General features: G+C 42.4%; 1 long non-coding RNA gene across 1 annotated transcript; it reads right to left on the reverse strand.

Moving 5' to 3' along the window:
• Positions 1-13,430: 13,430 nt before the first annotated feature.
• On the reverse strand, positions 13,431-14,843 carry LOC124680796. Its single transcript, XR_006995591.1, has 4 exons — positions 14,756-14,843; positions 14,256-14,355; positions 13,629-13,723; positions 13,431-13,542 (listed from the first exon to the last, which is right to left on the reverse strand). It is a non-coding gene; the product is annotated as an uncharacterized LOC124680796 (long non-coding RNA).
• Positions 14,844-24,166: the final 9,323 nt, after the last annotated feature.

The following is a 24,166-nucleotide window of genomic DNA, read 5'->3' on the forward strand; positions in this document are numbered from 1 at the left end:
AAGCTCTATACTTATTGCTTAGATTGTATCTACAAGTTGTATGCACATGTCTATGTCCGGAACCAAAGGCCCCAAAGTGACGTAAATTGGGACAACTCGGAGGGGAAGGCTTAGATATGAGGATCACATGTTTTCACGGAGTGTTAATGCTTTGCTCCGGTGCTCTATAAAAGGAGTGCCTTAATTTCCAGTAGATTCCCTAGAGGCCCGGCTGCCACCGGCTGGTAGGACAAAAGATGTTGTACAAGTTTCTCATTGCGAGCACGTATGACTATATAGGGAAAACATGCCTACATGATTAATGATCTTGATATTCTGTCTTAATGCTATTTCAATCCTATCAATTGCCCGACTGTAATTTGTTCACCCAACACTTGTTATTGGAGAGTTGCCACTAGTGTAGATAGCTGGGAACCCCGGTCCATCTTTCATCATTATATACTCGTTCTACATGTCGTTGGAAGTAGTATCAACTATTTTCTGGTGTCATTGCTCTCATATTACTGCTACTGCTGCTGTGTTACTATTACTATTGCTCTCATATCACTGCTACTTTTACATCACCCCTGTTACTAGTGCTTTTCCAGGTGCAGCTGAATTGACAACTCAGTTGTTAAGGCTTATAAGTATTCTTTACCTCCCCTTGTGTCAAATCAATAAATTTTGGTTTTACTTCCCTTGAAGACTGTCGCGATCCCCTATACTTGTGGGTTATCAAGACTGTTTTCTGGCGCCGTTGCCGGGGAGGCATAGCTCTACTCATAAGTTCACCTGGGGAGTACACTCTACCTCTCTCTCTGTTTTTGTTTTATTTTATTTTGTTTTGCTTAGTTTATTTCTGCCTAGTTTTATTTTGCTTAGTTTACTTTCGTCTAGTTTATTTTTGTCTTGTTTTATTTTCCTCATATACCCAAAAATCCATAAAAATTTGAAAAATCGAAAAATTAAAAACTGTTGCTATGGGAGAACCTACAACCTATTTGGAGCTTATAGAATATTATAATAATTATAGAGAATCAAGAGCGGGAAAAGTGATGAGTGCTGTGATAGAAAAATTGAATACAATTGCTAAAATCTTGCTTAAACGCCATGATATAAACTGTTGCTCTCAACAGGACACTAAACATCTTAAATTTCAATGTGGCTTTAGTGAGGAATTTTTAATTAAGAACTATAATCTGAATAGCTATATTCATTTTGGGTTTGAAGAGGTAGAACAATTTGTCATATTTATGGGAGCCTCTGAGATAGAATCCTTCATGGTTAAAAATTATGAAACTTGTGTTGTTTGTAAGGACCTTAAAGATTATGTCTCTTCTATCCTTAATTTTTGCAATGAAAGTTACACTGATAATCCTTATATCATTGATTATAAAGAGAGACTCATTAATGCACAAGAATGCACTCACAATTTGTAGGGACCTATGGAAGAAGAAATTGATGAACCTGAAAGCTCATTGGATGAAAAAGAGGAGGAAATTGATGAACCTGAAAGCTCATTGGATGAAAAAGAAGAGGAGAGTGATGAACAAAGGAGGAAGAATGGATTAGCTACCCATGCCAACCTTCTAATGAGAGTAACTCTTTATCTCTTACACTATTTGATTGTCCTCCATGCTTACCGAAAGAGGTTGAATGTTATGTTCCTGTGGATTCTCTTGAAATATTCCCTATGAGTAAAACTTGTGAGAATAATTATGCTACTGTTATTTATGATAATCCATTCTACTTTGATAAATCTTATGATAATGCTTTGTTTGTGCCTGATGTCGAAATGCATGGTACTAAAGAGTTTTGCTTAGCAAATGTTTATGATAAAGCTCTTGATGATGGTCCTATGTTACTTGATAATATTAATTGTACTACTAATGAAAATGGGATTGGAGAGGCCTTGACATTATCTATGAGTCCCATATCTCTTGAGATTGATCAACCATCTTGTTATATTATTGATAAAAGTGTATTTGAAAGTTTTAATCGCACTATTTTTGAGCTTGATAAAAATTATGTGTTTATGGATCATGAAAAGCATGCTATATGTGATAGTTATATTATTGAGTTTGTTCATGAAGCTACTGAAAATTATTATGAGAGAGGAAAATATGGTTATAGAAATTTGCATGGTACTAAAACACCTCTCTATATGCTGAAAATTTTGAAGTTACTCTTATTTTATCTTCCAATGCTTGTCACTTTGTTCTTCATGAATTTATTTGTGTACAAGATTCCTATGCATAGGAAATGGGGTAGACTTAAATGTGTTTTGAATTTGCTTTTTAATGCTCTCTTTTGCTTCAACTCTTATTTCTTGCGAGTGCATCATTAAAACTGCTGAGCCCATCTTAATGGCTATAAAGAAAGAACTTCTTGGGAGATAACCCATGTGTTTATTTTGCTACTGTCTTGTTGTGTCTTGGAAGTTATTACTACTGTAGCAACCTCTCCTTATCTTTATTTTATTGCAATGTTGTGCCAAGTGAAGCCTCTAATCGAAGGTTGATACTAGATTTGGATTTCTGCGCAGAAACAGATTTCTATCTGTCACGAATCTGGGCTGTTTTCTCTGTAGGTAACTCAGAAAATTATGCCAATTTACGTGCGTGTTCCTCAGATATGTACGCAACTTTCATTAGTTTTGAGTTTTCTGATTTGAGCAACGGAAGTACCTCTTTAAAATTCGTCTTTACTCGCTGTTCTGTTTTGGCAGATTCTGTCTCTGTTTTTTGCATTGTCTCTTGCGGACTTTAAGCAAGGCTTTCTAGACGTGGAGAGCTGTAGCTAATGTTTTATTGAGTTCTTGCAATGTGTCACTACAGGACCAATGTGAATTCAAGTTTTTTTGAGTACTAACCCCTCTAATGAAGTTTATGAGAAGTTTGGTGTGAAGGAAGTTTTCAAGGATCAAGAGAGGAGGATGATATATGATCAAGAAGAGTGAAAAGTCTAAGCTTGGGGATGCCCCCGTGGTTCATCCCTGCATATTTCAAGAAGACTCAAGCGTCTAAGCTTGGGGATGCCTTGGGCATCCCCTTCTTCATCAACTTATCAGGTTTCTTCTATTGAAACTATATTTTTATTCGGTCACATCATATGTGCTTTACTTGGAGCGTCTATGTGTGTTTTATTTTTGTTTATGTTTGAATAAGATTGGATCCTAGCAATCCTTGTTTGGGAGAGAGACACGCTCCGCTTTTTCATATGAACACTTGTTCTTCGTTTTACTTTTAATGTTCAATGATAAAAGTTGGAAGCTACATCACTTATGGTTATTTGGTTGGAAACAGAAAATGCCTCATATTGTCTTGAATAATTTGACACTTGGCAATTGTTTTGAGCTCTCAAGTAGATCATGATTAAGTTTTTTTTCATGTAGTTTAAACCTATTAGTGGAGAACTATTGTAGAGCTTGTTGAAATTGGTTTGCATGATTGGTCTCTCTTAAGGTCTAGATATTTTCTGGTAAAAGTGTTTGAGCAACAAGGAAGACAGCGTAGAGTATTATAATGCTTGCAATATGTTCTTATGTAAGTTTTGCTGCACCGGTTCATACTTGTGTTTGCTTCAAACAACCTTGCTAGCCAAAGCCTTGTACTGAGAGGAAATGCTTCTCGTGCATCCAAAACCTTGAGCCAAAACCTATGTCATTTGTGTCCACCATATCTACCTACTATGTGGTATTTCCTGCCATTCCAAGTAAATACTTCATGTGCTACCTTTAAACAATTCAAAACTTTACTATCTCTTATTTGTGTCAATGTTTTATAGCTCATGAGGAAGTATGTGGTGTTTTATCTTTCAATCTTGTTGGGCAGCTTTCACCAATGGACTAGTGGCTTCATCCGCTTATCCAATAATTTTGCAAAAAGAGCCGGCGCGGGGTTCCCAGCCCCCAATTAATCAACCTTCATTAATAATTCTCTTCACATGTTTTGCTCTGATTCATCAGTAAGCAACTTAATTTTGCAAGTAGACACTCCTTCATGGTATGAGATTGTTGGAAGGCACCCGAGGATTCGGTTAGCCATGGCTTGTGTAAGCAAAAGGTTGGGAGGAGTGTCAACCATAAAACTAAAACTAAAGTACATGTGTAAACAAAAGAGAAGAGGGATGATCTACCTTGCTGGTAGAGATAACGTCCTTCATGGGAGCCGCTCTTTGAAAGTCTGGTTGATGAGGTAGTTAGAGTGCCCACTACCATTCGTTGACAACAACAAACACCTCTCAAAACTATACTTTTATGCTCTCCATATGATTTCAAAACTTAAAAAGCTCTAGCACATGATTTAATCCCTGCTTCCCTCTGCGAAGGGCCTTTCTTTTACTTTATGTTGAGTCAGTTTACCTACTTCCTTCCATCTTAGAAGTAAACACTTGTGTCAACTGTGCATTGATTCTTACATACTTGCTTATTTGCATTCATCATATTACTTTATGTTGACAATTATCCATGAGATATGCATGTTGAAAGTTGAAGGCAACTCGCTGAAACTTATATCTTCCTTTGTGTTGCTTCGATGCCTTTACTTTGAATCTATTGCTTTATGAGTTAACTCTTGCGCAAGACTTTTGATGCTTGTCTTGAAAGTACTCTTCATGAAAAGTTTTGCTATATGTTATCTATTTGTTAGCAACTATAGATTATTGCCTTGAGTCACTTCATTCATCTCATGTGCTTTGTAATAGTATGATCAAGGTTATGTAAGTAGCATGTCACTACAGAAATTATTCTTTTTATCGTTTACCTACTCGAGGACGAGTAGGAACTAAGCTTGGGGATGCCGATACGTCTCCAACGTATCCATAATTTCTGATGTTCCATGCTTGTTTTATGACAATACTTACATGTTTTGCTTGCACTTTATAATGTTTTTATGCATTTTCCGGAACTAACCTATTAACAAGATGCCACAGTGCCGTTCCTCGTTTTCTCGCTGTTTTTGGTTCCGAAAAGGCTGTTCGGGCAATATTCTCGGAATTCGACAAAATCAACGCCCAAGATCCTATTTTCCCGGAAGCATCCAGAACACCGAAGGAGAGTCGGAGGAGAGCCAGGGGGCCACCACACAGGTGGGCCGCGCGGGCCACACCCTGGCCGTGCCGGCCTGGTGTGGGGCCACCCTGTCACCCCTCCTGCGCCGCCTCTTCGCCTATTTAAGCCCTTTCGACCTACAAACGCAGTACCAATTGACGAAACTCCAGAAAGACTCCAGGGGCGCCGCCACCATCGCGAAACTCCATTTCGGGGACGAAGTCTCGTTCCGGCACCTCGCCGGGACGGGGAAGTGCCCCCGAAGCCATCTCCATCAGCGCCACCGCCTCCATCATGCTCCGTGAGTAGTTCCCCCATGGACTACGGGTTCTAGCTGTAGCTAGTTGGTATTCTCTCCCCATGTACTTCAATACAATGATCTCATGAGCTGCCTTACATGATTGAGATTCATTTGATGTAATCGGTGTTGCGTTTGTCGAGATCCGATGGATTGTTACGTTATGATTGTCTATCTACAAAGTTTATGAAGTTATTGTTGCTGCAATCTTGTTATGCTTAATGCTAGTCACTAGGGCCCGAGTGGCATGATCTTAGATTTAAGCTCTATACTTATTGCTTAGATTGTATCTACAAGTTGTATGCACATGTCTATGTCCGGAACCAAAGGCCCCAACGTGACAGAAATTGGGACAACTGGAGGGGAAGGCTTAGATATGAGGATCACATGTTTTCACGGAGTGTTAATGCTTTGCTCCTGTGCTCTATTAAAAGGAGTGCCTTAATTTCTAGTAGATTCCCTAGAGGCCCGGCTGCCACCGGCTGGTAGGACAAAAGATGTTGTACAAGTTTCTCATTGCGAGCACGTATGACTATATATGGAAAACATGCCTACATGATTAATGATCTTGATATTCTGTCTTAATGCTATTTCAATCCTATCAATTGCCCGATCGTAATTTGTTCACCCAACACTTGTTATTGGAGAGTTTCCACTAGTGTAGATAGCTGGGAACCCCGGTCCATCTTTCATCATTATATACTCGTTCTACATGTCATTGGAAGTAGTATCAACTATTTTCTGGTCTCATTGCTCTCATATTACTGCTACTGCTGCTGTGTTACTACTACTATTGCTCTCATATCACTGCTACTTTCACATCACCCCTGTTACTAGTGCTTTTCCAGGTGCAGCTGAATTGACAACTCAGTTGTTAAGGCTTATAAGTATTCTTTACATCCCCTTGTGTCGAATCAATAAATTTGGGTTTTACTTCCCTCGAAGACTACCGCGATCCCCTATACTTGTGGGTTATCAAGCGGCGCGAGCGAAAGTGCTGGAGGCAGAAGATGAAGACCTTAAATAGAGGTGCGGCGAAACGGCGAACCGTTGGATCGAAAAAGTGTGCGGTATATGATGTACACATGGAACATGGGTAAGAAAGTAATTTCACCCTACAGGCGTTACAGTGCGTGCGCCAGGAAAAGCGGAGGACGTGTGTCCCCCACTTGCACGACGTGTCAATATGATGCGTAATTTGGGCCCGCAAGGCAGCGAGAGAGAACATCTCGCGATTTCCAAGAACAGTGGTCGTGGTTATCGTCAGCAATGATGTCACTTCAGCAAGGAAAATTTCGACTAAATATTTTCATAAAAAAGGCGACAGCAAGAGATATTGGAGAGCCTTTGATCAAATACAAGTTTATGATCAAATGCTCGGGGGCTACTTTGGAAAATTGAAAAAATTGAGAAAGACAAAATAGAAATGGTGGGAGCCTATGACCAAATACAAATATTTGTTCATAGCCTCGGGGGCTACTCCCATCGGGAGCGCTGTTCGCGCACCCGAGAGATTTGAAAATATCGGGAGAAAAAGAAAATATAGCGGCATAAGGCGTGAAGTCTACACCCAAGTACAAGTCCTTGGCTGTAGCGTCGGGGGCTACTCCCATCGGGAACGCTGTTCGCGTGCCCGATGAAATTATAAAAAAGAAAAGATAGAAAAGCAAGAGAGTATATTTCGAGTTATAAAGTAACTCTGCATATACTCCCATCGGGAGAGCAATATAAGTCATCCGTTGACTCAATAAAATGTGCCATTCCAACAGCCGAATAAGCACTCGACAATATATTCTCAGAACGCCAAAGTTGCGAACAATTTCTGAATGCCACAAAACTTTGCGAAGGTAAGACCCCAGATCCGTTCTGAGTGGCGTGGCGCCGTCTCTGACGTCGGTTTGCTACTTTTATCCGTATCAACAGATACGAAGAAAAATCCTAATGGACGCGTTAGGTACCCGATAAATATGACTGGGACTCGACCAGTTAACTAGTACCTGATCCGTCAGATGAACTAGCCCCAATTACCATTATCCCTGTACAATATAGAAATTCATATGAAGAAATATAGAGAAGTTTAAAGTTGTCGAGTAAATATAAATAGTGGAGATTTTCCCTGACTCTACGATTCAAGCAAAATCTCGGGGGCTACTGACATAGGCATCCCCAATGGGCCTGCCGAAGATGGTACCCGGGGTTTATTGAAGGCCCACGACTTGAAGAATAAGAAGAATCGGAAGCCCAAGTTGATATTAAGGAAAGTTAGAAGTTGTATTAGAAGATGATGTTTGTAATCTTACGGGATGAGTTGGAAACCTTCCCGGACTTTGTAACTTGTACAATACGAATCCCTCGGCTCCACCTCCTATATAAGGGGGGGTCGAGGGACAAAGAAATCATCGAATCATTGTCTCCCAAACCCTAGTTTTCATAATCGTCGAGTACTTTTCGGCTGAAACCTTCGAGATCTACTTTCCCTCTACTTCCAACTAAACCCTAGTCTACAACCTGTAGGCATTGATAAGTTAATCCCTTGTCACCGAGTCCTGACAGAAATGATCTAAGAGATCAAAAATAGTTGTAGCTTCCTGTGTATTCGCTTTACCACAAACAATCAAGTCGTCCGCAAACATCAATGAGTGAATTGGAGGACAATTTGGTCCCAGGGAAATACCTGTGAGGTTGTTGGCTTGCAGAGCATTTTGCAGCGTGAGAGACAGTTCAGTCACAGCAAGAACGAAAAGATATGGCGACAAAGGACAACCCTGTCTTATTCCTCTACTACTTTTAAACTTTGCAAAAGCTTGACCATTGATGATGACAGAGAAAGTCGGTGATGAAATGCAAGCTGATACGTCTCAAACGTATCTATAATTTCTTATGTTACATGCTACTTTTATGATGATACTCACATGTTTTATACACACTTTATGTCATTATTATGCATTTTCCGGAACTAACCTATTGACGAGATGCCGAAGTGTCAGTTCCTGTTTTCTGCTGTTTTTGGTTTCAGAAATCCTAATAAGGAAATATTCTCGGAATTGGACGAAATCAACGCCCAATATCTTATATTTCAAGGAAGCTTCCAGAGCACCGAAGAGGGGCCAGAGAAGATCCAGGTGGGCCCCACACATGGTGGCGGCGCGGCCAAGGGGGGGCGCCCCCCTGGTGTGTGGCTCCACCGTGGCCCTTCCGACTCCGACTCTTCGCCTATAAAAGCCTCCCTGACCTAAATCTTCGATACGAAAAAGCCACGATACGAGAAAAGTTCCAGAGCCGCCGCCATCGCGAAGCCAAGATTCGGGGGACAGAAGTCTCTGTTCCGGCACGCCGCCGGGACGGGGAAGTGCCCCCGGAAGGCATCTCCATCGACACCACCGCCATCTTTGTAATATCCCAGGTTTAGAGGCAATAAAATGAGTGAACAACAAAGTGTGCATTGCATTCATGCATAGAAAATCCGGGAAATTTTCGCGCTTCCAAATAAAACTTACCACAGTAACTGAAGTTTCACTTGACTTGCTGGAATTGAAGTAGATCATCAAGTCAAGCGCTATAAACTTCACTGTGATTTTTGCTAAAACCTTATTTTGGGTAGAGATGATTGTGATCTATGGAATAGATCAAATGGAATTAGATTTACAACAACACATTCTTTAAGAATCAAACCCTAACTTATTAACACTTAAAAGTTAGCAACTGCCTTTGTGTGTAAATTTAATTCACTTATAAATAAGGTAAACCACAGGGTCTAAAGTGCATAAAGGCCACACATTCTTATTTAAATCATAACTTGTTAAATACATGGAATATCATAAAACTAAATCCATTTACATTACAAATTATAGTCCAAACTATTTGCATAAAATTAATTATGAGTATTTTGAAAACCATATGATCATGCCTTGGTGAAATCAAACCCAACTATCCAAAATTGAGGAATAACTTCAACCTTAACCTTTTGACCAATATTATAATGTAAATCCAATCAAAGATGGTATGATGACTCATCCACAATAATTAAAACCATCCATAAGATATTTAGTAGCAAATGCCACTTGGCTATCCAAGAATAAATCATATGAGAGGATAATCTCTATGCCACATAGGATGAAAATATCTACATGACTTGCTTTCCAAGCTATGCCACCTCATGCTCAAAGGATTGCTATGGATGAGAGCATGACAACCAAGCACCTTACTCATCACACCAAAACAAGAGTCACCCACCTAGGTGTCATGATACTAGAACTTGCCCAAGCCTATAAATAGAGCTACACCCTTCATCCATTTGGACATCTTGTACCATGCTACAAGGAAACCAAACACTTGAGACCTTCCGTGTGAATTAGCTAGGATCAAGATGAAGAAGCTAGGAGGTGGAGGCATACCACAAGATGCAGGTTTATCAGATTTCATGAAGAACAAGCTACAGAAGATACCAAGGTAGAATTCCTAGGCAAACCATATATTTAGAGGATCATATCATCATCTCTTAAGTAGGACCTTAGGATATTCCAAGACATTGAGAAGTGAGAGAAGTTATAATACTAACCATAGCTATGTTCCTACAAAAATATTAGAGAAGTACTAATCCTAGTTGTTCAAGTCAATATTTAATCTTGGAGGTGAGAACCCTATTCCATTAGCAGTACTTTAGGAAACCAATTCCATAATCATCAAAACTTGGTATTAATTATAAACCCTAAGAATCTAGGATGAGTGAGATGAGAAGAATATTAAAGAGGGATTAGTGAGGAATGAGTGGATCTTGTTTAATGCATGATTATACCTTGTAGATATAAATGATAAGTTAACCCCATATGATTAATAGATCTCATCTATCACATAAAACAATAAGTATATCACTAGAGTAACCCTAGCTAGCCAATAAAACATAATCAAAGCTTATGTTCATATCCTAATTCTTGGTTGTGTATCACTTGAGTGATCACAATTAGAACCCTAGATCACCTTTGCATTTCAATCCAAGTATCACTTTGGATTATAAGTAGAACCATGCCATGCCTCATGCCTATTTAAATTTCAAATAGTGAAGCATTACCAAAACTCTAAACCCTTAGAAATAATTATCCACATAAAATCATAACACAATTCCATTTCCTTTACCATTTGTTAAACCCTAGTCATACCTAAATTATATGTGAATAATCAATATGGTTAAGCACTTGCAAAATAAAATATGTTCACCATTCACATGTTCTCAATTTCAGATCTTTTAAAAATAGAATTGATTCCTAAATTTAAAAGGCAATTGAGATGAACTCTAAATCTATAACTATTTTAAATTTTGAGTTGTGTCTCATGAGAACATAAAATTAATCAATTATAAAATGGGTGTTTAGAAACAAAACAATCCAGTGAGTAACATTATCAAATTGTTTTGATATTCAAATAATTTAGAACCTGCAAATTCACATAGAATTCAAATATGAATTTAAATACCAAATTCAAACCAGAAAATAAAAAAAAGAAAGTTTAAAAAAGAAAAAGAGAGGGAAAACTTACCTTGTCAGGCCTTACCTGGTAGCCGCAGCAGCCCACGTAGCAGCCTGTGCCGAAGCCCAGCACCGGCCCAACCCATCACTGAAACGATCCACGCCACCGTATCGCTTCGTTGAGGAAGAAAAGAAGCCTCGTCTTCTTCTTCAACGACGACAGCGCAGAGGAGATCCCCGGCCACCTCACCGTCGACGATAAGCCTGACCCCGGACGCTGCAGGCCATCTCAGAACCTCGCCCAATCTATCTCGCGTCCGAGTCTATCTTAAATCACCACGATTCGCGCCCGAAACCCTAACCGCATGACCGCCACATCCTGGCCGCAGGTCGTCGATGCTCGCCGTCGATGTTGACCTCGTCGGGAGCTATAAATAGGAGGGGAGGATCGCCGTGGAAGCCCTAATCGTTGCCACCTCACCTCATTCTCTCTCACTCCCTCATTCTTCCCCAAAACTCCACTCTCGCCGCCGGTGACCTCCATGGCGCCGTCGATTGAGAGCACCCGGAGACCGTCGAGTGGCTTGGAGGATGCGCAAGAGCCTACGAGATCATCCTCGTGGAAGGAATCGAGGAGAGGAGGTCTCAACCGCCGCCAATCGACCGTTCCCTTTGATCGGCATCCCGCAGAACATTGAAGATTGTCGTCGTCCTCGTCTCCGGCAGGCTCCGCCGAGCATCTGGGAAGCATCAAGGTGAGCAGGCGCGTCGATTGAGTCATTTCTTGCTTCCTAAATATCATCCTAGCATTATTTCGTATATTGGCCGGAGTAGCTCCGCCGCGGACATGACTGTCGGCGAAGCTCCGATGAACTATTCGACAAACCATCACCACCGTCGTGTTCGTTAGGTGCCAGGGAGACGGAAAAACCTAGTCGCGCGTCCTGGAGGGCCTTAAAACGGCGGCGCCGTCCTCTACTGCCCGCCGGCGTCAAGCCGTCGGCAAGGGAGTGACGTGGCCGTGGGGCCAGGAGACATTTGACTTGGTCGTTGCCCCGTGGCAGGTGGCCTGGATGCAGGTCCCACCTGTCTGTCTCTGTGGCTAGACATGAACCGGTACATTTAGTATTTAGGTTTAATTTCAAATTCCAGTAAATAGCTAAAACTTTGCAAAATTGTATAAAATTCATTTGAACTCAGAAAATTATGAATAATATATCAAAATGCTCACAAAAATAAACTCTATTCAAATAAAATATAAAACAAAAATGTGTGTCAAAATCAAAATTCACTTATTTTTAACCTTATTAATTATGCCATTTCAATTATTTAAAATACAACTTGAATTCAATAATTAGTGAGTTTCATATTTAAATTTAACTATTCAGTAGCTAAATAAAATATTAAGATTAGTTTCATTATCATGTTTCATTTACTTAAATATTATTGATAATTCATAAACCCTGATTTGCATATTACTAATATCTATTTTCTTTAAATAGTAATAACTCAAGAAAATATTAAACGCCAATATTATTTTGGTAGACCCAACAATGGTGTACTTAAGCATTTTTAGTTAAGAAGTCATTATTTTACAACCTAACGAGTAATTAGGAAACCCTGATTTCTAATTAAACCCTAACTAGTAATTATTTTAATTCTTTAACCTCTAAAAATTAATAGCATGTTAAATTTATTAATAACTTTATTTCAAATACTTAATCACATTATACCCTAGCACAATTATTACTATAAGAATAATACCACAATTTAGGAACCTAGTTCTAAAATAAATAGAAACCCAACTTTATGATTTCATGTGATCATTCCACCTTAGAAGCAACCCTAAAACCCTAGTTGCTTATCACATGTGATCATATGAATTTCCTTTACATAGAGAACCATATTATGTGACCAATGAATGAATGCTTATGATCCACTAGCATAAACCAAGTCACATGAGATTATCATTCCATGTTTCTATTTCAATTAAAAACCTATATGATTCACTAGTATCACCTAGGTATAAACCCTAACTTGTTAATTGAATTAGTACCATTGATCACCACTCCTATATACCATACCATTAAGATCAACCTCAATCATTAAACCCTAGTAGAACCATAATGATAAACCCTACACTACTAGGAATTACCTTACCGCTGGCACACTGGATTGGCCTACCGCCGGCACATTGCTGTTCGCCGGCGATAACCTCGCCGGTGCTAAGGCCTTACCGCCGGCACCTTCCATTTCGCCGGCGGTAATGTGTCGTTATCCCCGGCGCCTTCCCATATTTGCCAGCGGTATTTGTTACCCCCGGCACATGCCAAAGACGCCAGCAATAGTGAGGTTTACCCCTGGCACATGCCATGTTCGCCGGCGCTATGTGTGTACAGGATTAAAAAAAACTAGCCACCAGAACGTCCACCTTCACCATATAGTTGCTATTACATTAATTAAGCAATATTATAAGGGTGGGGCCAGCTAGAGCCACGTTTTACAGATACTCTGTTCAATTTTACAACGTTCCAAAATACGTCTGATTCAAGACAACATCTTCCCGTCCGGACGACCGCGCGCCACCGCTCCTCGGAGAGGGCGTCCGCCACCGCAGCTCCCTTTTCGTCCGCCGCCGCTCCCTCACCGTCCACCGCTCCCTCCGTCAACCGCTTCCGCTCTGCAGCCGTTAGGTCTTCGAACGCGAACACATCGACGCTGGCCGCAGCTGTTCTGCATCTTAGCTGGCGCTCCTAAGAAAAAGGGAACCTAGCTTGAGCACATGAAACAAGGGATCGGCAATGAAGGAACACACAAAGGTCGAATAAGAGATGCTAACCTTCTTTAGGGATTCCTGAAGCAACTTCTGTCGGGAACAAGATCCTAAGGAATATCTGTTCCCTAAGTTGCTAGTTTATTTTCTTCAAGGTTCCTCTGCACCAATTAATTAGTTGGAGTATTTGAAATTTAGTTGAAAATAGAACTGCAGTCCAAACTCTAGACATATCCTAAAAGCCAAATGAACTTGTGATGCCAACCCTCCTCCAACTAATTAAAAGACAAGATAAATGATACTTAGAATGGGATTATAAACTGTAACTAGCAGCCTGATAGTTAATACTTGGTTGAAATTTGGTTTCTCGGCATGCTTGGGCAGCTTAGGTGCCGCTTCAAGAACATAATGCCTAGGCACCCAGGTTAATTATGTGGTTAAAAAGGGAACAAGAGTTCTTTGTGTTCTACCTCCTTACATCAGATACTCATAAAAGCTAGCCCTTAGCGGACATATAGAGTTTTCCAACCGGCAATGGGAACCAATTAAACAATTACCAATGTATACTAAGAAGATGATAAACAATATAGCCACAAACCATATGATTATTCTTTAGTCAGAAAAGAAAAAAATATATCTTGGAGGTATATTATAATATCCACAAACAGACGGAGTCGTCCAGGGTGTACTCACAGAGCTTCTCCTTGGCGGTGCTCCTCTCCGTCGCCGTCACCGCCGCAGCCTCGCTGTCCATGACGACCACCCTCAGCTTCATGTCTCCCTTGATGCCAGACTGCAACCATGCGTCAAGTTATCTACTGTTAGTTTTACACAAGGCAATCCCACACTTAGACATATGACACCAAAATAATTATAGACAACAATATAATCCACATTTATCCCAGTCCAGTGTGATGAATGATGAAGCAGTTTCTATGATCAGAGAATGAACTGCAGCTTCTACGTTCAGTGAATGAACTCTCAAAATCAAAACTGCACAGTAGTTCTAAACTAAGTGTAGTCACAACATTGTGTGAACAACCAAATCAAATGCACGTAAATTCCTCACCTTAAGAATCGGGAACACACTGTCGCAGCAAGTATATGAATGGGAATCAAATTGCAGACTAGTTAATTTCTCACCTTCGTGTATGAGGGGACGAGAAATAGACACAGGACGAGAAATTCCTCACCTTTGGGCTGGAGGCGGATGCGAGGCGGCCAGGATGGAGCAGAGGCGAGCGGCCAGGAAGAGCAGTTCCTCGATCTTGGAGCGGAGGCGAGGGGCGAGGAAGAGCAGCACGCGGCGGCCCTGGAACGTCTGCGGCGTGGCCCTGCAGCGGCACACGGCGTCGCAGCTTGGGGCGAGGCACAGAAGCCCGTCGCGGCGGCCAGGCAGCAGCGGAACGAAGGCGGGTTCCCAACGCCGAGGCTGGCGAGCTTGATGCGGACGACGTGAAGGAGATCGAGCGAGGGCCAGCACCCGGCGGGTGGTCTTCGACGCCGGACCAGCAGCCGCTAGCTCCGCTAGGGTTTCGCGGAGGCACGGGGCGGCGCGCGTCTGGGGAAGCAGGGAAGCTGGTGCGGTAGAGGACTACGGCGTTGTGGCCGGCAAGGTCGTCGGGGAGGTGGCGGCGCTGACATGGGGACGGAGGGAGAAAGGGGATCGCGCTAGGAAAGGAGAGGACAATTGGGGGATTGACCGAAACGGGAGAAAAGGGGTGGTATAGGGCAACTATCCCTGGCGAAAACAAATGGTAGACGCAGGCGGTAATTTTGGCCCAAAATGGCCCATACCAGCCTAAATTACCCCCGGCCCATGCAACTCCAATTCGCCGGCGGTAATTATACTATCCCCGGCGTTTTCGAGTCCAATTGCCAGCGGTAATTATACTACCCCCGGCGTTTTCGAGTCCAATCGCCGGCAGTAATTGGAGGCCCGTTCGGGTAGTCTCGGCCCACCTTACCGCCGGCGTTTTCTATTCCATTTCGCCGGCGGTAACTGCACTACCCCCGGCAACTCCGTTTCAATCTCGCCGGCGGTAGGGTTAGGCCCCCCTGAAAGGCATTACCGCCGGCATCTTCAAATCATATTTGCCGGCGGTAACAAGTGCGGCTATAAGCCTTTTCCTAGTAGTGCTAGTATCAACTTTGTGTAGCAAATCACATCACATGTTCCTATCCAACTAAACCTTACTTAGGAAATGATAAACCACTTAGCTTAGAAACTATTAGAGATTATTTGGTAAAGCAAATATGAAGTCATAGTAAACCCTAACTCATAGCAACACCTTGATAACCATCCTTTGATATGATGCTTAGGAGAAACCATAGTAATAAACCTACTAATACTTGCTACATGTAGATCAATTCTACTTAAGCACCAGCCAGTCCTATTAGTAAACCCTAATAGCACTTAGCTATCATTATTATTCTCATCAAGTGTAGGAGGCATAGTATAATCACAACAAAATTTACTCTCCATAGTAGGTGGCACCAAAAGACCACTATCATTATAATCATCATAAATAGGAGGCAAAGTATCATCAAAGAAAATTTTCTCCTCAATGCTTGGGGGACTAAAAAGATCATGCTCATCAAAACCAGCTTCCCCAAGCTTAGAATTTTCCATATCATTAGCAACAATGGTGTTCAAAGCGTTCATACTATAATATGTTCCATAGGTTTTTTAATTTTCGCATCAAACCATCCATGTCTTAAATCGGGAAATAGAATAAGAAGCTCATTGTTGTCCATTATGCCAAACTAGTGTAAACAAGAAACAAAAAGATGCGAATTGCAGGATCTAAAGGAAATAGCTTCGAGTACTTACAACGCGCAGAAAATAGCTTAGTAGCCGAGATCCGGAGTGTGAGTACCTTTTACCTTTCCTCCCCGAGCAACGGCGCCGGAAAAATAGCTTGATGTCTACGGGTGCTTCTATTCTTGTAGACAGTGTTGGGCCTCCAAGAGCGAGAGGTTTGTAGAACAGCAGCAAGTTTCCCTTAAGTGGATCACCCAAGGTTTATCGAACTCAGGGAGGAAGAGGTCAAAGGTATCCCTCTCATGCAACCCTGCAACCACAAAGCAAGAAGTCTCTTGTGTCCCCAACACACCTAATAGGTGCACTAGTTCGGCGAAGAGATAGTGAAATACAAGTGGTATGAATGAATATGAGCAGTAGTAACGGCGCCAGAAAAGTGCTTGCCGGCGTGCAGTTGATGGTAGTAATATTGCAGGAAGTAAACAAGCAGTAAAAGAGTAAACAAGCAGCGATAGCAGTATTTAGGAACAAGGCCTAGGGATCATACTTTCACTAGTGGACACTCTCAACATTGATCACATAACAGAATAAATAGATAGATGCTAGACTCTACACCCTCTTGTTGGATGATGAACACCACTAATCGTGTAGGATTACACGGACCCTCAATGCCGGAGTTAACAAGCTCCACAATATTCAATGTTCATATTTAAATAACCTTAGAGTGCATAACGAGATCAACATAACCAAACCAAGTACAAACATAGCATGCACACTTGTCACCTTCACACTACGAAAGGAGGAATAGATCACATCAATACTATCATAGCAATAGTTAACTTCATAATCTACAAGAGATCACAATCATAGCCTACGCCAAGTACTACACGATGCACACACCTGTCACCATTACACCGTGCGGGAGGAATAAACTACTTTAATAACATCACTAGAGTAGCACATAGATAAATTGTGATACAAAACACATTGCAATCATAAAGAGATATAAATAAGCACTTCACTATGCCATTCATAATAGTGAATAAGTATTCATGAAATATAGCCTAAGAGACCCACACGGTGCACACACTGTCACCTTTACACACGTGGGACAAGGAGTCTCCGGAGATCACATAAGTAAAACCCACTTGACTAGCATAATGACATCTAGATTACAAGCATCATCATATGAATCTCAATCATGTAAGGCAGCTCATGAGATTATTGTATTGAAGTACATAGGAGAGAGATTAACCACATAGCTACCGGTACGGCCCAGAGCCTCGATGGAGAACTACTCCCTCCTCATGGGAGACAGCGAGCGTTGATGGAGATGGCGGTGGTGTCGATGGAGGAGCCTTCCGGGGGCACTTCCCCGTCCCGGCGGCGTGCCGGAACAGAGACTCATGTCCCCCAGATCTTGGCTTCGCGATGGCGACGGCTCTGGAAGGTTTCTCGTCCCGTGGCTTTTCCGTCTCGAGGTTTTATGTCAGGGACCTTTAAATAGGCGAAGAGGCGGAGTCGGAAGGTCTACGAGGCGGTGACACACTAGGGCGGCGCGCCTGGCTCCTTGGTCGCGCCGGCCCCATGTGTGGGCCCACCAGGGATCCCCTCTGGTGGCTCTCGGGTGTTCTGGAAGCTTCGTGGAAAAATAGGATGCTGGGCCTTGATTTCGTCCGATTCCGAGAATATTTCCTTACTAGGATTTACGAAACCAAAACAGCAGAAAACAGGAACTGGCACTTCGGCATCTCATCAATAGGTTAGTTCCGGAAAACGCATAATAATGACATATAATGTGCATAAAACATGTAGATATCATCAATAATGTGGCATGGAACATAAGAAATTATCGATACGTCGGAGACGTATCAGTCGCTCTTGCCTCCCTCTCCACTAACTCTTCATCACCAAGTGAATCCCCCAATGAGTTTATTCATGTGGAGGAAGAAAGTTGCCTCATGGCTAAATCCTCCGAGGTATCATCCCCTAACCCCTCTATGCCTATCATTTCAAGTGATCTAGGGGTTGATCTTGCTAGTCTAAAAGTGAAACAAGAAATGCTAGAGTTTGATGATTTCATTCTTAACCTACAAGGTAATACTAAAAAGCATGTTTCAAACCTCATGGTTCGTATGGCTCAACTAAATGGTACTCTTGAGAAAAAATGCCAAATAGAAAGAGAAGATGCTCTTGAACTACATGCTCTTAGAAATGCTCTTGAGGAAAGCCAAGAAACCATAGCTTCTCTTGAAGAGAGGTTAGAAAATCTTGGGGATCCTCAAGATAAAATTAACAAACTCACTAAAGCTAGAGATCTTGCTAGAGCTAAGACTAAAGTGCTTTCAAAGGAAAAGTCCAAATTTGGTGTTGATCATGAGAAACTTGTGAGAGATCTAGATGATATAGAAAAGGCACACAAAGCCTTGAAGAGTGAATACTCTCTCCTCTCCAAGTCTTATGAGCAACTTCAAATTAGGCTCGCTTCATATGACATACCTAGCACCTCTACTCCTCTATGTGATCATGCAAATATTGTTGAGGAAAATGCTAGGTTGAAGGATGAACTTGCTAAGGCCTCCTCTCCCCAAAGTAAACTTTCTTTGGATGATCTTTTGAGTAAGAAAAGATCAAACAATGGGAAGGAGGGCCTTGGTTATAATGCCAAGGCAAAGAAGGCAAACAAGCAAAAGGCCAAGCCCGCACAAGAGAAGAAGAAAGCCGTCACTAATGGTGAAGCCTCCAAGGGAAAAACCATAAATGATGATGATGCGGGAATTGCTAACCCTCACTATGTTTTATTTAAAGATTATTATGGTGATGTCTATGCTAAATATGTTGGCCCATATGATGGTTATGTTGCTTGGTCTATTTGGGTCCCAAAGACCCTTGTTGCTAACAAAAGAGGACCCATTGAGAAATGGGTACCTAAATCCAAGAATTGATCTCATTTAGGACTATGCCGCCGGAGGTTCAAAATGGGTATTTGATAGTGGATGTACAAGTCATATGACCGGCGGCAAGAACCTCGTCAAGGAGTTGAGGCCTAACATAAATGATATCACTGTCTCCTTTGGCGATAATTCTGCATCCGAGGTATTGGGTTTTGGCAAGGTTGTGGTTGCACACAACATTACTCTTGTGGATGTCATGCTTGTCAAAACCCTTGGTTACAATTTGCTTTCCGTTTCCGCCCTTGGCAAGATGGGTTTCGCCGTCTTTATTGATAATGATATTGTGGTCCTCTTGTGGAGCAAGACTCTAAAAGTCGCTTTCGTTGGGTATCGCGAACACAACTTGTATGTGGTGGACTTTTCGGGGACCACCACGACAAGTGCGATGTGCCTATTCGGAAAGGCGGACGTGGGTTGGTTGTGGCATCGCCGCCTAGCCCATGTCAACATGAGAACTTTGCAAAGTCTTCACAAGGGGAACCATATTGTGGGACTAATGGAAAATGTGTCTTTTGCCAAAGATCGTGTTTGTAGGGCTTGTGTTGAAGGCAAAATGCATGACTCTCCGCATCCAAGCAAGATTATCATCTCTTCCAAGAGGATCTTGGAGCTCCTTCATGTGGATCTCTTTGGTCCCGTTACTCATGCAAGTCTTGGTGCGAAGAAACATTGCTTGGTGATTGTTGATGACTACTCAAGATACACTTGGGTCTACTTTCTCAAGACGAAGGATGAGACTCAACAAATATTCATTGACTTTGCTACCGAGGTGCAACGCCAACACAACCTCCTCATTATGGCAATAAGAAGTGACAACGGCTCCGAGTTCAAGAACTATACACTCAATGATTTTCTTAGTGATGAGGGGATTCGACATCAATATTCCGCTGCTTACACCCCTCAACAAAATGGTGTTGCGGAGAGGAAGAACCGGACTCTTATGGATATGGCAAGATCTATGATGGCGGAGTATAAATCCCGCTATAACTTTTGGGCGGAAGCCATCTCCACCGCTTGCCACTCCTCTAACCGGCTCTATCTCCGTAAGGGCTTGAACAAGACTCCATATGAAATACTCACCGGGAACAAGCCTAATATCTCATACTTCAAGGTGTTCGGGTGGAAGTGTTTCTACAAAATCAAAGGAGTTCGTTTGTCTAAATTTGCTCCTAAAGCTTTGGAGGGTATATTTGTTGGTTACGGTGCCGAATCTCACACTTATAGAATCTTTGATGTATCCTCCGGGATTATCATTGAATCTTGTAGTGTGAAGTTCGAAGAAAATGATGGCTCCCAAGTGGGGCAAGTTGATGTTTGTGCAGGTGATGAAATACCTCAAGATGCCATAGTAAGAATGAGTGTGGGATTTTTCCGCCCCATTGAGGGACACGGTGTGGCGTCTCGGGAAGAACTATGCTCTACCACGGTGGAGCCCTCATCTTCTCAACATCAACAAACCCTACCTAGTGAAGCAAATGATGCACCAACCCAAGAACAAGAACAAGACCCTCCCTCTTGTGTGCAAGATCCAGGACAAGATCAAGGTCAAGATCAACCAAGCATTCATGATGGCTCCAATGAGGATCCAATCAACTCTTGCCTTTCTCCGAATATTGTTCAAGATCAAGCACATGAGGATGAGCAACCCCAAGTAATTGAGGAAGCTCAAGTTAATGGTCAAGACGGGGACCCAAAAGATCAAGTTGATCAAGTGACACCTCCAAGGCCAAGAAGAACCAAGGAGGAGATCGAGGCTCGTCGTCTAGCAAGAAGAGATAGGAACCTTGAACTTCGTGGACACACTCATGATAAGGTTCTTGGTGATGTAATGGCAAAGGTTTCCACAAGAAGGCAATTGGCGAACTTTAGCCATCATCATGCTTATATCTCCTTAGTGGAACCCAAGAAAGTATTTGAAGCCCTTGAAGATTCGGATTGGTTGGAAGCTATGCATGAAGAACTCAACAACTTCAAGCGCAACAAAGTGTGGACCTTAGTAGAGAAGCCAAAGGGGTGCCGCAATGTTATAGGCACTAAATGGATTTTCAAGAACAAGCAAGATGAATTTGGAAATGTTGTGAGGAACAAGGCAAGATTGGTGGCTCAAGGGTTTTCTCAAGTTGAGGGAATTGACTTTGGGGAAACCTATGCTCCCGTGGCTCGCCTTGAGTCCATCCGTATCCTTCTTGCTTATGCATCGCATCATAACTTTAAGTTACAACAAATGGATGTGAAAAGTGTTTTTCTTAATGGTCCTTTGCATGAAGAGGTTTATGTTAAGCAACCCCGGGGTTCGAGGATCTCAACTTTCCTAACCATGTCTACAAGCTTGATAAAACACTTTATGGTCTCAAACAAGCTCCTAGAGCTTGGTACGAGCACCTTAAGGAATTGTTGGTAGACCGTGGGTTTGATGTTGGGCTAATCGACCCCACTCTTTTTACTAAGAGGGTCAATGGGGAGCTTTTCGTTTGCCAATTATATGTTGATGATATTATATTTGGCTCTACTAACAAAGCTTTCAATGATGAATTCTCAAAGCTTATGACCGATAGGTTTGAGATGTCTATGATGGGAGAGATGAAGTTCTTCCTTGGTTTTGAGATCAAGCAATTGAGGGAAGGAACCTTCATCAACCAAGCAAAATATCTCCAAGACATGCTCAAGAGGTTCAAGATGACCGAGATGAAGGGTGTGGCCACTCCTATGGTTACCAAATGGCATCTTGCACTAGATCCCAATGGTAAAGAGGTGGATCAAAAGGTATATCGCTCCATGATTGGATCCTTGCTTTACCTTTGTGCATCTAGACCGGACATAGTGTTGAGTGTTGGTGTGTGTGCAAGGTATCAAGCTTCTCCTAAGGAGAGCCACATGATGGCTCTCAAAAGAATCTTTCGATATTTGGTTGATACCCCAAGATATGGTATTTGGTACCCCAAAGGCTCAAGCTTTATTCTCAATGGTTATACCGATGCGGATTGGGCGGGTGACAAGGATGATAGGAAATCAACTTCCGGGGCTTGCCAATTCCTTGGTAGGTCCTTGGTGTGTTGGTCTTCTAAGAAGCAAAATTGTATATCTCTCTCCACCGCCGAAGCCGAATATGTTGCCGCCGCAAGTGGATGCACTCAATTGTTATGGATGAGGCAAACTTTAAAGGAATACGGTGTCATTTGTGACAAAGTGCCTCTATTATGTGACAATGAAAGTGCCATCAAGATTGCCTATAATCCGGTGCAACATTCAAGAACGAAGCATATTGAGATCCGGAATCATTTCATTAGGGATCATGTTGCCCGTGGTGACATTGAGATTATCTATGTTCCAACCAAAGATCAACTTGCCGATATATTCACGAAGCCTCTTGATGAAGCAAGGTTCACTTATTTGAGGAATGAGCTAAATATCATTGATTCAAGGAGTATAGCTTGACCATCTTGCAAACACACCTTTGTCTCAAAACTTTATTTGGTTTAGATGTGGGCATGGAAATAGGGGGAGTGCGGTTTAAATTATTGAGCTATCCCTCCCCCATAATGCCAACATTAAGAAATCATTCTCTTAATATCATATGTTGATATGTGAGCGTCAGTGATGAGTAGTGGCTTGGACCCAAGATATATCTTCGCGGTGCCATGCCACAACACTCATATATGGTGGCCTAGGCCACCACACTCTTCTTTGTGAAAAGTTGGAGTTATTTGGATCTTATCGCTTTTTATTTGACAACTCCATGTTCTTATGGGAAATCACTCTAGTTTGGCCTTATTTGCTCATATCTTGCAAACTTGAGTGATCATGTACCATTAACAGTTTGAGTCTTCTAAACCTAAGCCTACACTCATCTATAAGCCATTTCCATCTTGCTCATTTGTCATGTTTGGTAAAAACTTGGAGTTTGAGGTTTCTCGGTCGGATGATCTAGGTTGCCCCATCTTATTGGTAAATATGCATCTTATATGTGAGGTGATAGTTTATTGCACCACATATGGGTTCGCAAATAACCAACTAAAGATAGGCGGGATTGACGGTGTTCCGGAATTTCCCGAACACCGGATAATCCGCCCCCCAGGCGACCCGGAAAATCCGGCCCGGCCGGATTATCCGCCCTAAACTAGGGCCGGATTATCCGGCATGGGCAGATCTTGAAAGGGCTGAGGACGAGGCCGCGGGGGGCAAACGGGTCATACCACCCCCCACGCGCCTCTCTCTCCTCTCTCTCCTCTCAAGGTCGCCGGAGACTCTCCTCCTCGCCGGAGTTGCCCCGTCCACTCCCTCCCGGAGTTTTTAGGTGGATCGGGTGCTCCTCCCTCCTAGCTACCTTCTCCTCCAAGCGGCTTTCGCAATGGATGCGGGTATGACTCACAATCCCTAACCCTAGGTGTTGTGTTTTGTATGTGCTATTTTCTTGGTGGATTGGGTGTCTAGTTGTTCCAAATCGCTTGTAGTGTACTCCTCTTGCATGCTATAAGGCCGATCTGTTTCAAGACAAGTTGTTGATTGCAAAATCTGCTAGATTCGCAGGGCCGGATTATCCGGCCCCCGCGAGGACCGGATTATCCGGTCTGGCCGGATTATCCGCCCCCTTGGGGCACCGGATTATCCGGCCTGGTGCTTCATCGCCACTGCAGTTTTGATTCAATCTCTCTTGTTTTAGACTTGTACCAGCTTATAGTATGTTTCTAGAGTGCATTACTGTATCATACATGACTTATGAGCATTATCTTCTCTTTGCTATCCATCTTTGCTACTCACAGGTCGTACTTCTCGGGGTGCTCGGAGACGCCCAAGGGCTGACCGGTCAAGTGATGAGTTCGCGTCTAACGCTCCTCGCAAGTCAACCTCATCTAGGCACAAGAACAAGGCGTCAAGGGAAAACTACA

This window comes from Lolium rigidum, unplaced genomic scaffold, assembly GCF_022539505.1.
Source record: "Lolium rigidum isolate FL_2022 unplaced genomic scaffold, APGP_CSIRO_Lrig_0.1 contig_28679_1, whole genome shotgun sequence".
NCBI classification, from domain to species: Eukaryota; Viridiplantae; Streptophyta; class Magnoliopsida; order Poales; family Poaceae; genus Lolium; species Lolium rigidum.